The following is an 8,154-nucleotide window of genomic DNA, read 5'->3' as shown; positions in this document are numbered from 1 at the left end:
CTGCGTGTCATTCTGCCCCTGGCACCGCAAGTATGGTAATGAGACGATTAGTATGCATCTGCATGCTAATCAGCTCATTGCTAGTCAAAAAAAATGAAAATCAAAATAACATGGCTTGCCTCTAAATTTGCAAACCATGTGAAATCAGCTACAACTCCAGAATTGTACCTAAATCCCCAGGAGCATCAGGATGCAATGCTCCCAGGGACGTGACTTGAAGGACCTGATTGGCCCAAACAACTTTCCCCCCTCCCTCAGAGTGTTTAAAATCCTGGGGGTCTTTCGAGACATCTTATCCCATCCCTTCACCAAAGTAAAAAAAAAAAAAAAAGTTTAAAGCTTTTAACAGTGAAAGTCCCAGTAAGTCTCTTCCCATTCCCCTCAAGCTCCTCCCCTTATTCCAAACCCTTAACCTCAGCAGACCTGCTGGGCTAGCAGGGGCCCAGAGTGCGCCCTAATTCCAAAATGGCAGTGGGTTCAGAGTCCTAGGAGGCACTCCAGGTCCTCACTAGACTATCAGACTATTTAGGTAAGGGCTGGGTGGGGTTGCCAGGGTTTGAAAAAAAGGGGAGGGGGTCACCTCACGCAGGCTATAATTAAATGGTGAGCTTGACCCATGAAGTCTTCTGCTAACGAATTTGGAAAAACATGGTATTCTACCTCTGTCACAAAACGAAAATAAAAAACATTTGTACTAAAAATTGTTCAATGAAAGCTCTATCGGCAAATAGAGAAAAGGAAAAAGCATTTATTGGTTATTGTATATTTTTATAACACTAGGCATGCAAAATGATGAGTTGCGTACATATTTATCCTTAACATAGTGATTGTAGAATTAACAATATGGAAGAAGGTGCAAGGGATGGTGCAGGGTCAAGCCTCCAACGTGATTATTTCACTTCTGAGGAGATATTTGGGGGGGGGGGGTTTAAAGGCTCCTGCTACTTACCCATACCCATCATTATGAATCTAAGTTAATGTGGGCACTGCAGAGCTCACTCTTACCATAGAATCCCATTCAACCACCGCTGAAACAAGTCAATCCTTGAGAATTCTAAGAAAACGTGGCTTGCACTCCCCACACTTTCATTCCTCCCCCTCTGGCTGGCCGCCATCACTCCTCCTTCCTGCACCCACCCTGGCTGCTGCCACCACTGCTACTCATTTCTCCAGCTGATCAGCCCCCTAGCAGAGGTGGGCGGGGTGGTGTTCTGCAGAACCCAGCTGGCCAGAAAGTTGTACTCGGGGGGGGACGACGACTACTGTGAGTGACAGGTGCTCACAATCCTCACAGAAGCTCCTCCTTTCCTGCACTCAGTACAACTTTCCTGTTACTGGCTCTTAGCAGTACCCCACATTCCGCTCATTTCAAGGCTACCACTTGTAATTTTCATGCTTATAAGTGGTATTGGTAAGGGTTGACGTATGTCAAACAAAACTATAACGTGAAGAGGCTTTTGTTGAAAACAGGGAATGTGGTTGTAATAATTTCTGCACATCTTTTATGAAAAAGTGCATAGGCCCAGTATTTCAGGTCCCACTTATCAGGCTGTCTGGGGCTCTGGGTACTCCCAGCTATCAGGCAATAGTGACACCTACTGGCCAGCTGAAGCACAGTCCTCCTGGCATCTGGAGGAAGCTGTATTCTGCGCCTCTCCACCAGTGGACTGCCACTGCAACAGCTGAGCTAGATGGTAGGCAGGAGAAGTAACAAGGTGGGAAGAAAACCCAGGGAGACGGCGGGGTTCAGACCAGGCTGGGAGGCCAGGGAGTAGTAAGAGGAAGCTGTCGGATAAAAATAAAAGAACTGAAATATACTGTGACAAAAAAGAAAGGAGACTTAGAAATAAAGTCTAGAAGTGGCCGCGCCGGAACCAAAACGCAATCGGCTTGCTGCTCTGACGAGTACTGTTGCATCAGAGCTCTGAGTAGCCTTCGCCGAGATGCTCCGGGTGCTGTACATTCATTGACCAAATTGTAAATCAAGTCGTAATCTGTGTTGTGAAGGGACTTTCCTACTGCATGTTTGTTTGTGGCTTCCTTGTAACCCATTTACCTCATTTTATTATAATACAATAAAAAATGCAAACATGCAGTTGGAGGGCACCTTCACACGCAAATTACAACTGATTGGTTTACTCAGAACCAGTAGTACCAAAGGTCATCTTCCTCTTCTTTTCCCTGAACTTACAGAACTGAAAGGAATGGGTGTTTGCGCACAGGACCGCCATTATCACTCAGAAAAAGGAAAGTACCTCATTGCTCACCTAGACCTAGCAAATGCCATGCTAAAAATATATTTTTTTCTTTTACCACATCTACGAAACATTGTAATCTGACGTTCCAGGTATTGGCTCCGCCCTCCATCCTTTCTTTTAAAGGCACAAGACTGGGCACAGCCCAGAAGCCCAAGTTTCTCGCTATTAAACTGGGCCCCCCAGAAGTTCATCAAGTGTGAGGCCTGGACACAGCAGTGGATGCAGAGATCCAGGCTGGCATTGAAATAAAGTTCCATTTGGGCACACACTCAACCAGAAAATTCAGGAGGCAACGGCAGCCCAGAAACACAACAGTATACCAACCCATCTGCAGCATTCAAGCTGTGAATAAAAAACATTTTAATGTGGATTTTTAAGTAATTTATAGCTCTGTACAGACTAATTTAAAATTGCAAGAGATTTTGTATTTTTTTTTTGTAAGACAGGTTAATCGCTGCTGCTAGCCTGCGTCTTATTCTGTTCTGTAAATTGAAGTTAAAAGGCAAAAGTTTATGTTTATCAGTTCAGAGATTTTAAAGAGCAGCTCACTTCCTTCTGAACACACAGAGGTCCATATTCAGAGGCATTTACATAGAAACATAGTGAATGATGGCAGATATGGGCCATCTAGTCTGCCCAGCAAGTTTTTGGGTTTTTTTGGTTTTTTTTGGTAGATAACATCAAATGTGCTCTATGCACACTACTCCCAAGCCTTCTGTTAAGGGTAATAGCAACTGCTGCTTCATGCAGTCTACCCCTAAGCTTTCTGTTAAGGGTAGTACCAATTTCCACTCCATGCTGACTTCCCCAAGCCAGTAGTAGCAACTGCCGCTGCATGCAGGTTACCCCATAATCCTTCTGTTTAGGGTAATAACAACTGCCAGTCCATGCAGGTTATACCCTAAGCCTTCTGATATGGTAGTAGCAACTGCTGCTCCATGCAGACTATACCCCAAGCCTTCTGTTAAGGGTAGTAAGCAGCTTCCAGTCCGTGCAGACAACCCCCAAGCAGAAATGTAAACTTTAGGTGTCATAGAAAAGCCTACTCCATTTCTTCATTTCCATTCTCTGGCCATCAGGGATCCTTTGGCTTTGTCCTACACTCTTTTGACTTCCATTACTGTTCTCGTCTTCACCACCTGTTCCGGGAGGTTGTTTCATGCATCCACCACCCCTCTCTGTGAAGAAATATTTCCAGACATTGTTCCTGTGATGTCCTCTTTGGAGTTTCATCTCGTGACCCCCTAATTTTACTGTCTCATTAATTGCTTTCATGTATTTGGAGGTCTGTAGCATGTCTCCCAGGGTTATACATATTGAGGTTCTTCAGTCTCATCGCATAATAGCTATTTTGGGTACTTATCTAGCTTACCTTTAGCTGGCTATCTCATTAACCAGGTCAAATGTAGCCAGATAACATAGGGGTGTTCTGGAGGCATTTCTGAGAGGAGTTAGGATAGCCAGATAAGTTATCCAGCTAACAATCTCCTAACAAAGCTTAATTTGATACTTAACTCCAATAAGACAGAGTTTCTGCTCATCACTCCAGATGGCAACCATTCCTCACTCAACACACACTCCTTATCTCCTCCAGCCTTCTCCACCCAGGTCAGAAATCTTGGAGTCACCATGGACAATCTGCTGAACTATAAAACTTTCATCAATAATATCATAAAGGATTGCTTCTTTAAACTTCAATTATTAAAGAGACTAAGACCACTCTTATATTTCCAAGACTTCAGATATGTTCTACAAACAATAATATTCTCGAAAATAGATTATTGTAACTCTTTACTGCTTGGTCTACCCGCTAACACTTTGAAACCTCTACAATTATTACAAAATGCCACTGCGAGGATTCTAACCAAATCTAACAAAAGGGAACATATTACACCCATCTTAAAGAACCTTCACTGGCTCCCCATCAATCAGAGAATCCTCTATAAAACTATAACAATAATCCACAAAGTCATCAAAAACGCTTCTCCAATTGAACTCACCATCCCTTTACAATTTCACACCTCTTCCCGTCCAACGAGGCTAGCCCAGAGAGGCACACTAAAGGCCCATCCGCTCAAAACTTCACTCAGTAAAAGAGCTCTTTCCACCGCTGGACCTAAACTCTGGAACTCTCTCCCTCCTGACCTGAGATTGGAACAATCAACACCCACCTTTAAAAAGCGACTCAAGACTTGGCTGTTTAATCAAGCATTCTCCTTATCCCAATAACTTTTCTTAACTTTTCAACAATCGACCTCAGGCCCAACTCATTCAATTCCGAATTTATCCTCCTATATTATATTGTATTTAAATTGTACTCTCCTTGCTCCATTGAAGTTATTTATTGCTCTCACTAAGTTATTTTATTTATTTCCAAGTTAAATCTTCCCTGTTCTCTGTAAGACATAATTCTATATTCTGTCAATTTTTATTGTTACAATGTAAACCGAATTGATTAGTAACTTTGTTACTAGAACTTCGGTATATAAAACTGTTAAATAAATAAAATAACTCTGGTTGTGCTGTAGAGCTGTCCTAAAGTTAGCCGGATAAACTTTCCCGGCTATCATTTATGTTTAAATCTTTTTTTCTGTAAGATAGCCATCTGTATTTAATAGTGCGGCTGCACCACTGAATATCCCTCCAAAGTTAGCCAGATACGTTTATCCAGCTAACTTTCCAATCTGGCCATTAGAAAGCATTTCACTAGGAGACTTGGCGAGAAGGATAAAACATTTTAATGCCTCACTGATTTGTTTTGGAGAGAGGGAAATTTTAGGAGAGAGCCAACTGAAGGAATGACATTTTTGACAGAAATAGAGGGAACCTTTTCCCACATGAGGAGAGATGACAACTCTGTACAGTCTGCGCTAAAAAAAGGCTCAGTGCATCTCTGGGCTTGTTAGACTTTCAAGTTGTGTCAGGGGCTTCTCTCCTGTTCAGTGGCAGTTGGTGGACCCTAACCTATGTGGTATGAACCTGTCCCATGCCTTTTTCTCTTTGCTACATGCCCTGCCTTACCTGTTCACTAGGTTTCAGCGTCAGCACCCTGGCAGCAAACAGGCCTGCTCCTTCTTTGTGCATCTGCTGGCCTCTCCAACATGTTCTCCTCAGGTTGCCAGGTCCCCTGGACTCTAATCAGAAAGCAGAATATATTTTCTTGTGGCAACAGATGCTATACAATTAATCAGAGAATATATATTCCATTGAGCATATATTTATTGCATCATCGCTGAAAGCCAACCAGAAGAATTTTACCCTAGGATCCCGGGATGTTTGTGGACCTTGCTGGGGAAGATTAATTTTCAATTGAAATGCTGCCCCGAAGACCTTGGGATTAAAATTGTTTTGTTGACTGAGCTGTTGACCTTGACTACTTGGACTGTATCCAGTTTTCGATAGTGTGAATGATTTTGAAAATCTGGAAACTTTTGGACCTTAAAGTCTATTCTTTTGGAACCAGCAAACCAGTGTGGCATTGAGTTTATGGTAAGTTTCCCCTTGGGCCTCCCAGAAGATTTCTGATCCCCAACTGGTAATCCCTGGTGCATCGAGACTGGTACCAGGACAGCAGTAGAGTCACTCACCGCCTTTGCAGCCTCTGAAGGTGATCCCAGCAAAAAGGGGAGGTTACAGATATTTCAATTGCAATTATGAATGCTCAATTCTATTTTTGAAAAGTTCTCACTGCCATTTTTTGATGTAATTAATCCACTGTGTTTTTTTGTGTGATTACTATATTACATTGCAGATTTGTTTTGATAAAACCTGATATTCATTTATCCTTTGTATGTTTAAGATGTGGCTAAGGTGTACACTATACCACTTACAGAAATGCCAGAAAAAGACAATTCTAAGTTTAAAATTTCAAAACATCATACAAGAAAATACAGTATACTAGTTCTTTAAAGCAGTGGCATGCCTAAAGTGTTTGGCACCTGGTGTGGATACTTCCTTTGGCACCCCTTCCCCCTAAGGTTCACCCTTCCATTCCCCTTACACCCAATGATCTCCGGTTCCCTTTTCCTTCTCAGAGGCTCCCTCTCTCTTGCATGCACACCTCTTCACACAGACTCTCTCTCACATAAACACAACCCTTCTCACAGGCTCCCTCTCTCATACATACACATGCACTCCTATACACACACACTCACTCACTCACACAAACATCCCTTCCTCTCTGACTTGCATAGGCTCATGTGTGGTCATTCTGGGCCTGCCCCTCTTCAGGATGGACTCTGGTTGTGGCTCTCCAGCCTCTCTCTTCCTCTCTTCTCTCCTCGCAGTCCACCAGATCTCGCCAATCCGCGGCCGCGAATGGGATGGACTCCACTCGCGGTTCACTGGGCTGCATCCATCTTCTGCTGTGAAGGATGGGCTCTGCTTGTGGTGCACTGGACCACCTCCATCTTCCACCACAAGCAGGATGGGCTCTGCTCATGGTGCACTGGGCTACCTCATCTTCTGCCGTAAGAGGGATGGGCTCTGCTTGCAGTACACTGGATATCGCCACTCTGCTGGTAGCCTTAGGTCAGAGTTTCTCACTGGCAACCCCCTCCTGGTTGCCACCTGGAGCAGACCATCCCCCTCACCCTGCCCCCTCTTAGTATGCCACTACTTCAAAGGCATCTGCTTACCAACAGCACATAGTATATAAATACAATTGTAACCCCCATTATTGACTAAATTGTGCATAAGGCTATAGACTATTGGTCTATCCAGGTCTGTGCTTCTGGAGGTGGTAGTTTTCCCAGCTAAGAGCTAAATGAGTTGGATGTGTGTCAGGAGGTCTCTTTTTAATGGTAACAGCCCCGCTAATCCAGCTCGCTGTACAGCAGCATTAGATTCCAGGGAGGTTATGGCATTGATCCTGTATGGACTTTTCTTGCTTGGTGGCATATCTGTAGTATCCTATATTATTGTAGGTTTTCTCCTTGAACGAGCAGGTGCTGGATAACTCAGCAGTGAGAAGAATCTTGCAACAGAGGTTAAGTGCTATCTGCTAAGCATCCTCACCAGGGCCCTCAGAAGAGGCAGGCGAGATGGGCAACTGCCCTAGGGTGCTAGGCCTAAGGGATCACCAATGTGCTTTGTCAGGAGGCAGGATGCCAGCACTCCATGCTGTCATTCTGCTATAGTGGTGATGCCTTTAAGTCCATGTTATTGAAAGGGGAGCTCTGTTAGCTAGCTATGTCATTGCAGGGGTACTCTTTCCCCCTGGACTCTTCAGGGTACTCATTAGCCCAACAACAGGCCTGGGTATTGATAAAGCATTATCAGCATTATCCATTCTGCTGTCTGTGGATTGTGGTGTTTGTGTGTCGAGTTTGTAAAATAAAGCAAGACAGTTTGGACCTTGCTGAATGTGTCTAGGACTGGTTATTGATCTTTATTGCACAGATGTAAGATAAAGACATAGAGAGGAAATTTTTCTTTAACAACAGAGTCCAGTTCTACAGTTGCAAGACCAAAGTGTTAAAGAACCCACAGCCTTTCTGGTATGGTGTGTAGACCCACAATAAAAAAAACTAGTTTTTAATATTACACACCCAAACTTCGACCAGAGTTTCAGTTCAAAAGCAGGGTTGCCAACTTATGAAAATATTATTATTGAATCTTCTGGATTTTTGCTAACACGTTTTACTGTTGCCATGTTGCCTACAACTAAATTTATGAGGCCGATTCACTCCTATAGGAATCAAGACATCCCCCCCCCCCCCCCTCGGTACTGCCTCGCAGAACCTGATCCCATGGCAACAGCGTTACACGTTCATCATTCATGATCGAGCTGATGCAATATTGGTGTGTGTTAAAGGAGCGCCCATGATTGAGCGCCCGCTCCCTTAACACGAGCCAATCCATCTCAACGGGGCGCCCAATGCAAATGGGCTGCTGC

The sequence above is a fragment of the Rhinatrema bivittatum genome, chromosome 14 (assembly GCF_901001135.1).
Source record: "Rhinatrema bivittatum chromosome 14, aRhiBiv1.1, whole genome shotgun sequence".
In the NCBI taxonomy this organism is placed as follows: Eukaryota; Metazoa; Chordata; class Amphibia; order Gymnophiona; family Rhinatrematidae; genus Rhinatrema; species Rhinatrema bivittatum.
Note: the sequence above shows the minus strand (reverse complement) of the source record.